Here is an 8278-nt window from a genome sequence, read left to right on the forward strand (position 1 = left end):
TATATATATATATATATATATATAATAGTATATCGAATATAGTTATTAAGTGTGATATTGTAATACTCGTTTGTTGTCTCAATTGTTATTAAACAAGTTTAATATATATATATTTATATATATATATATATATATATATATATATATATATATATATATATATATATATATATATATATATATATATATATATATATAAACTTTTGGTAATTGAACTTGCATGTATCTCAAAATTTGGTTGAACATATGAAAAGAATTCACATGTGCCAATTTATGTGTCCTACTAAAAACTAAATAATATATATATAACACCAACAAATATTTTTACGAGATTTAGTATATTTGAGATGAATACCTTTTAATCTAAGTGGGAAAGTTTTCTTTTGCAATTCTTTTATATATGTATATAAATATAATATTCATATACATATGCATATGGACAATTACACAAATACACAAATCATTATAACCTATCCTCTATTCTGTTATCACTCGTGCCTAATATTCGAACTACATGATACCTGATCATAAATTCCGTTGTTGCTAATCTTATGACCCCCTAGCTATTTAACAAATCTCTATCTCTATTATATATATATATATATATATATATATATATATATATATATATATATATATATATACATTACACACCAAATATATAAAATATGCAATTACACTTACAATTACATGAACAACTTTAATCATCCCATTCAACTACTACAACCCACTTGCAATAACAATAATATTCGTAACTTCTTTATTCAATCCCTACATCCACTACATAACAAATCACCAAAATTCTACACTGTACTTAATTGATTTAATTGATTCATTACTATTTCAAAAGCTAACTTTCTGTTAGCTATCACTCTCATCAATATCTAATCTATAATATATACATGCAACATATACTAATTAAAGGATATTAGCTCGATCACCACCTCTATTTCACCTCTTGAATACTCGGTCCACTTAAATGGCCAAGTTAACAATTACTTCAACACATGCTGCTGTTTTACCTCAGAAAACCCTTCACAATCGATCATCAGCCACCATGATTATCATTTAAACATCACTCCACCAGCCTAACCTTTACATTGAACCCATTAACCTGCAAAACCTCGAAAGACTGCTGCAGCTAGATTATAATGTTCTGTTATCATCGAATACCCAACACCACCACTAAACCTCATCAAGCTTCCACCATAGTTGATGCAGCCAATATGAGCCAAACCACCTTTATCATGTATTTTCGGTTGTTTATTTATGTCTGTCCCAGAACAAGTCTGCAACGATAAAAGATGGTGAGTATCAATAAATAACTGCTATTGTGATGTCTCTATTTTCTATCATATGGATCAAACCCTACAAATCATGGAGCATTCTACTGCTATTTAATTACAGTCACTATAGCTTCACCATTTTATATTTGTTTCGAGTTTCATTGTTACTACTGCTGCTTAGTTGTTGCTATTATTAATAAAAACACCATGGTCAAGTAATTGTTAAGTACAACCATCTCTTCCTGTTTCAAGCCCGACACAAAAACACATCCATCAAAACTCAAATTCAAAATCAAACACAAAACACAATTCACAAATACTTCTGAGATCATATCAAATATATTATCATTTTCAACTCAGCTCAGATTCAAGAAAAATAACAGACAATCGACTTACTTTTAACCCCACTTGTTAAATAATTGAGCTGTGTATCAATTTCTGTCAAAAACAAACCAATCCACCACCCCTTAATTCGCTACACCTACTATTACTGATACTTGATTTCTATTTGATCAAATAATATATGGTGCTATTGCCCTAGGTTATTTGCTACTGTTGCTATTAATAATCAAAACCACAAGAAAAATCCTTGATTATGATTGACTACTATAAAACCCTTCACGAACACCATTATGTACCGCTAGGGTTCGATCCATACAAAAGTACAAAACACATATATAGAAGGAGGATGAAATTAAGAAAATATCCACGAACAAATTACCTTTTAGATCAATTGGAGAACCGATTACTTGATTAAGGAAGGAAGGATGATCGATTGCAGAAGAAAAAAAACCCCAAGAACCGTTCCTGTGTTCTTGACCCTGCTACCCTCGATCCATTTTGAACCGACAACAAAAATATGAAGTACCATTTAACCTATAAATCTGAATTGTGTACTGGACTTTTGTTGAACGATTATTTTTGCTGTTGAATTAATAGTTGGGTTATTCGTTATTTGGGCAGTAGGATCTTATTGCTGGATTTTCCAGTTGGGCCAAACTATGGAATTATGGACTATATAGATATAAGTCGAGGATTAAAACAGAAATTAAGGGGTAGCAAACTGGTTCGACGTGATTTGATTTAAACGTGAGGTCTTGAGTTCGAGCCCGAGCAAGGGCAGTTAATTCTTTTTAGAGCTTTTTCGTGCGAGGTAGTTTTATCATTACTCTTTATTATTAATATTATTATCATCCTTATTATTATTACTAGTAAAAGTATTATCATTACTATTATTATTATTATTACTATTATTATTATCATTATCATTATTACTAAAAATTATCATTAAGATTATTATTATTATTATCAATATTGTTACTATTATCTTTATTATTATTATTTTCATATTATCAATATTATTATTACAAATAAATATTTTCTATATAATAGTATATTTACTACGACTACCATAATATTACAAATAATTATATATATTAAAAATTATGTATATAAAGACTTACATATAACAAGTTGTTAATATAAATTTATACATAATATAGAGTATATATATTTTAAATAGAAAATTAGTATAAACTCTATATAACTACAAATATACATATAATATATAATTAATCAATAAAATTTGTGATTTCCATTATATGCTTTAATAGATATATAAATGATATAGGTTCGCGAATCCGAGGCCAACCCTACACTTGTCCAATGTCGTTATATGTATTTTTACTACAAAATACATTATGGTGAGTTTTATTACTCCCTTTTTAAATGTTTTTGCAATATATATTTTTGGGACTGAGAATACATGCGCTGTTTTTTTTAAATGTTTTACGAGATAGACACGAGTAATCGAAACTACATTATATGGTTGAATTATCGAAATCGAATATGCCTCTTTTTATTAAGTCTGGTAATCTAAGAATTAGGGAACAGACACCCTAATTGACGCGAACTCTAAAGATAGATTTATCGGGCCCAACAAGCCCCATCCAAAGTACCGGATGCTTTAGTACTTCAAAATTTATATCATGTCCGATGGAGGATCCCGGAATGATGGGGATATTCTTATATGCATATTGTGAATGTCGGTTACCAGGTGTTCAATCCATATGAATGATATTTTTATCTCTATGCATGGGACGTATGTTTATGAGAAATGGAAATATGAAATCTTGTGGTCTATTAAATTGATGGGAATGATTATTTATGTTAAACTAATGAACTCACCAACCTTTTGGTTGACACTTGAAAGCATGTTTATTCTCAGGTATGCGATAAATCTTCCGCTGTGCATTTGCTCATTTTAAGGACATTACTTGGAGTCATTCATAGCATATTTCAAAAGATGTTGCATTCGAGTCGTCAAGTTCATCAAGATTATTATTAAGTCAATTATAGTTGGACTTATTATGATATAGTATGCATGTTGTCAACTTTCAATGTAAATGAAAGATTGTCTTTTCAAAAACGAATGCAATGTTTGTATAATGTATCATATAGAGGTCAAGTACCTCGCGATGTAATCAACTGTTGTGAATCGTTTATAATCGATATGGACTTCGTCCGAATGGATTAGGACGGGTCCTTTCAGTTGGTATCAGAGCGATGGTCTTAGTGAACCAGGTCTTGCATTAGTGTGCCTAACTGATAGTCATTAGGATGCTTTAGTAAGTCTGGACTTCGACCGTGTCTGCATGTCAAAAGTTTTGCTTATCATTTTTGTCGGAAATCATCTGTTTATCATCCTTAGGAAATTATCTGCTTATCATTGTTAGTCTAGACACATATTACTGCAATGATTGCATGAATAGTGTATAGACAAAATTCGTATCTTAGTGTATCTGCTAATTCATATCTTAGCATATCTGTTACTGTAGACTTTGCCTGACAACTTCCGTAGATTCCTCTGTAACTTATGGGATTTTAATATTATATATACATATGTAAATTATGTATTGCAGGGTACTAATCTATATCCTATAATCTATTTCCTATCGAAAATCCTTCATCTGATCGTACGAGATGAATCCCTCAACAAGTTCGAGTCCCTCAGATTTCGATAGCTATTTCGATAGTTATTCTGACAGCTATTCCGACATGGATGTTCACATAAGCTCCGAAAGCAGTGTCACCAGAATGAATCAATCAATCATCCATCCCCAATTCATCTGATGAGTTCGTAGTCGACCTAATCATCGGAGACGCGAAAAAGGCGATCCCTTCCACCAACCGAATTCACCTCTTGACAATGAAGCTGAAACGTTTATCGGCAAATCTATCCGAAACACCATTTTCAGCCTCATTTCCAGACTAGTCGACACGATTATATTCTATCCACAATTCTAAACCTTATTCATCCACTTGTTATGACCGACAATCATCCCGGAGTAATACAAGAAGTCAACGAACTTCGCACTCGAGTAATCAATTTGGAAACTATGGTGCAAAATGTACCAGCTTCAACAACATCGCCGGCGCCAATAGTATCATCAGTAACAGCACCATTACCATCAACAATCCATGCCTCAAAATCTCATTCTGTACCTCGAGTATAATTATCGTTCTACGAATTGTTCTACATCAGTTATCTTCGTTCGACATGGCGATTATGTAATTTCTAATGTTTTAGAGATTATATATTATTATTCTAACGGTAAATCAAATGAGTTTAATATCATATTAACTCATTAAATCCATGATTACATCTGAAGAAAATGTATATGCATATATGTTTTCATAAAGATTGTAATTAATAATTCTTTTGTACAAACTGTTAATGGTGAAAATATTTTAACGGGTAGGTAATACCCGAGGAGTATTCAGATTTCACATTAATAAGTTACACTGTACATTCTTCGAAGCTGATTCAACAGTCGTTTGCTATCCTATTTACGTCCACCGATATACAAATTCGTCACCACAGAATAACCATATTCATCTAATTTCATATTTGGATTTTGATTTACCAAAAATCAAGTGGCATAATGAAGGAAACATTTGACAAAATAAAATTTGTTAGAAACAAACAAATTAACTTTGAGAAATTTTGTTAAGGATCCACGCTAACTGTTCCTAGCTAGTTGTTCCCAGCTAACTGATTACACTTTAGTTATCGCAATTTATTTAGTTCAGTTTATTTATCGCAATTTATATTCTCGCAATTTTATTTATCTTCATTTAATTTCTGTTATTTATTTTATGCACTTTAAATATCGGGACATGTATACAAGGTTTTGACATATCATATCGACCCATCTATATATATATTATTTGGAATAACCATAGACACTCTATATGCAGTAATGCGGGAGTCAGCTATACAGGGTTGAGGTTGATTCTACAAAAATATATATAGTTTGAGTTGCGATCGAGTCTGAGACGTATACGAGTCACGACACATGTTAATTAATTCGAATATTATATATTAAACTATATATGAATTATTGGACTGTTAATTGTGGACTATCAACTGTGGACCGTCGGCATTGGACAATTAAAATGAATTAAAATATTGATTATAACATATGAAACTAAACAATTCTTCAAGTTTGCCACTTGATTTCATCTTAAACCTCATTTGTATCTTGACGATTACAATCTGCGTTCAAACTTCTCATGATTCTTGAAAACACCTCAAACGATAGGATGAATCAACCACACTTCATCTACGGAAGAAAAGATTTATGCATCTAGTTATGCACCTGAGAAACTCTCAGCAACTGAGTAAAAGTTTAACACGTAGCCGCGTCAGATCCTTTGACATTTATTAGCAAAAATAACTTTGCGATCCCTTTTCAAAGTAGCAAATTTTGTCACAGCTCCAGCTAGTACATCGACCTTTCATTCGAATAAGTCTTATTATAACTTTGATATATAAGTTTACCTTTCATCATCGTTACTCGGGGAACCGTTTATATTCCACCACATTAGCAGTAAACTTACCAGCAACCTCATTGCTCCTTGGCTTAAACCTCTCCGATAAATCACTATATTTATCCATTGAAACCCTATCATATACTCATCCGCATCTTGTAACGAGAACTGCCATAACAATTACCAGGAATCAGCAATCAGTACTTTGAAAACTCACAGCATATCTACATCAACAGTTATATGTATGACATTTATCTCTTAGAATTATGATCTTTCATTTGAAATCCTGAAAAGCACTCAGTCTACAAATCAAATACTCTGAATGTTGAAAAAGCAGAATGAAGCAGCAGAAACCGAAGACAACTGTAAACGACCTTAATCATCGGAAGTTTGATGATAAAGAATAGAATGTTGGAAAAGCTCAGAGAAGTTGGAACTGAAAAACGGATTGAGCTAACCACGAAGAAGACCAAGGACAAATACAAGGACCATACTCTATATTCAAAGAATCCAGGTAATTATGGATCCGTTGAAATCTTTAGAGAATATCTTGCTCCGAAGTCATGTTAAAATCTTGCGGAAAATCTTTCTCCATCAACCATCGAACTTAGAAATTTCCAAAAATATCATCATCAATATCTTCGATATTTCTGAAGATATTTTCATAAATATTCTCATCCGAAATTATATACCTCTTCGTGCTTCCTGTGTATCATTATATTGGAAACATTCAAGAGAAAATTTAGTACCGAAAAGCGGATTATGCGAAACTATGAAGAAAGCCGTGGACAAATCACAAAGAATAAGTTTGACTTCAAAGAATCCAAATGATTCAATGTCTGCTAAAGTCTTTAGTGAATATCTTGCTCCTTACTCTAAATCCTTGCAGACAATAGTTTCTATCATCCGCTGATCTTAGATATTCCAAGATATTATCGTATCTTTCATTATAAATATCCTCCATATTTCTGGAGATATTGTTATAACTATTCTTATCTGAAATCATTAATCTCTCCGTGCTATCAGTATTACATCATATAGAAACTGTTAATTTCTATATTCTATAAACTTTCGAGCTTAAAATATGAATGTTATTGAAGTAATGTTGGGAACTGATGCATGAGTTAGTATAATATAATGACACTTGATCAACGTGATTATATTACAGTAAGTCATGCTGAGTTTCTAATGGGACGTGATGATTCACAGATCCTAACGTCATTATGTGCCATGTTACATAACTCTGTCATTCTGCTTAACTTCTGAACATATCAAGAAAGTATATTCTTGATAGTTCTATTCTCAGTGAATCTGGTAATTTGACAAATCAAATCATGCTATTACGTTCTTTCTTATTTATAACATTAACAATGTTCAATATGAAACTTATATCTGCGATTTCTGGACCATTACAAGAGATGCCAAATCGCCAGAAGAAGAAACGAAGCGATAAAGCTCTGAAATAGAAATTGGAATATAAATCGTAGCAAATAGGAGGGAGTATTAATTGTGGATGACAATGATTATAGGAAACAGAAATGGGGACATTGAAATATAAGGGGAGATATAAAGCCTGATAACAACGCATAAATTATAAACCGTGTATATCAATGTTTATCGCAACATAAAGACACGAGAGAATTAAAAGCACTATAACTCCAAGAGTAAAGTAGAAGTAAGCAGATTCCTCGGGTGGAAGTTGGAAAAGGATAATGATTGTTACGATAGTAAGGATAAGGACAAGGATTAGAACTGGATTAAGCATTTCCACAATCTTTTGGATGTATGAACTAAGGAAGAGAGTATGGGAATGGTGAGAATAATGGAACGGAGGAGTTTAATTTATAATGGAAATATCAGACAGAGTAATCGAGGCAGATCACTGTATTTAATTATAGAGATCTTAATCTCCTTATTCACTGAAGAATCAAATCTCTTAGATTTCGAAGATTTTCTTTAAATCCCTTGAAATCCGGAATTCAATCGCGACTACGTCAAAAGTTATGGAAAATCTCCATTTCTTCATCCCGATTTTTTTGTGATAACTTCATTCATATGCTTCGATTAATCGAATCATTTTATCCATATTATTCCATGATAATAAAACTCTATTTATCAACTCATATTCGTCATGAAAAAAATTTTATTGTTAACCATGA

This window comes from Rutidosis leptorrhynchoides, chromosome 8 (assembly GCF_046630445.1).
Source record: "Rutidosis leptorrhynchoides isolate AG116_Rl617_1_P2 chromosome 8, CSIRO_AGI_Rlap_v1, whole genome shotgun sequence".
Lineage (NCBI taxonomy): Eukaryota > Viridiplantae > Streptophyta > Magnoliopsida > Asterales > Asteraceae > Rutidosis > Rutidosis leptorrhynchoides.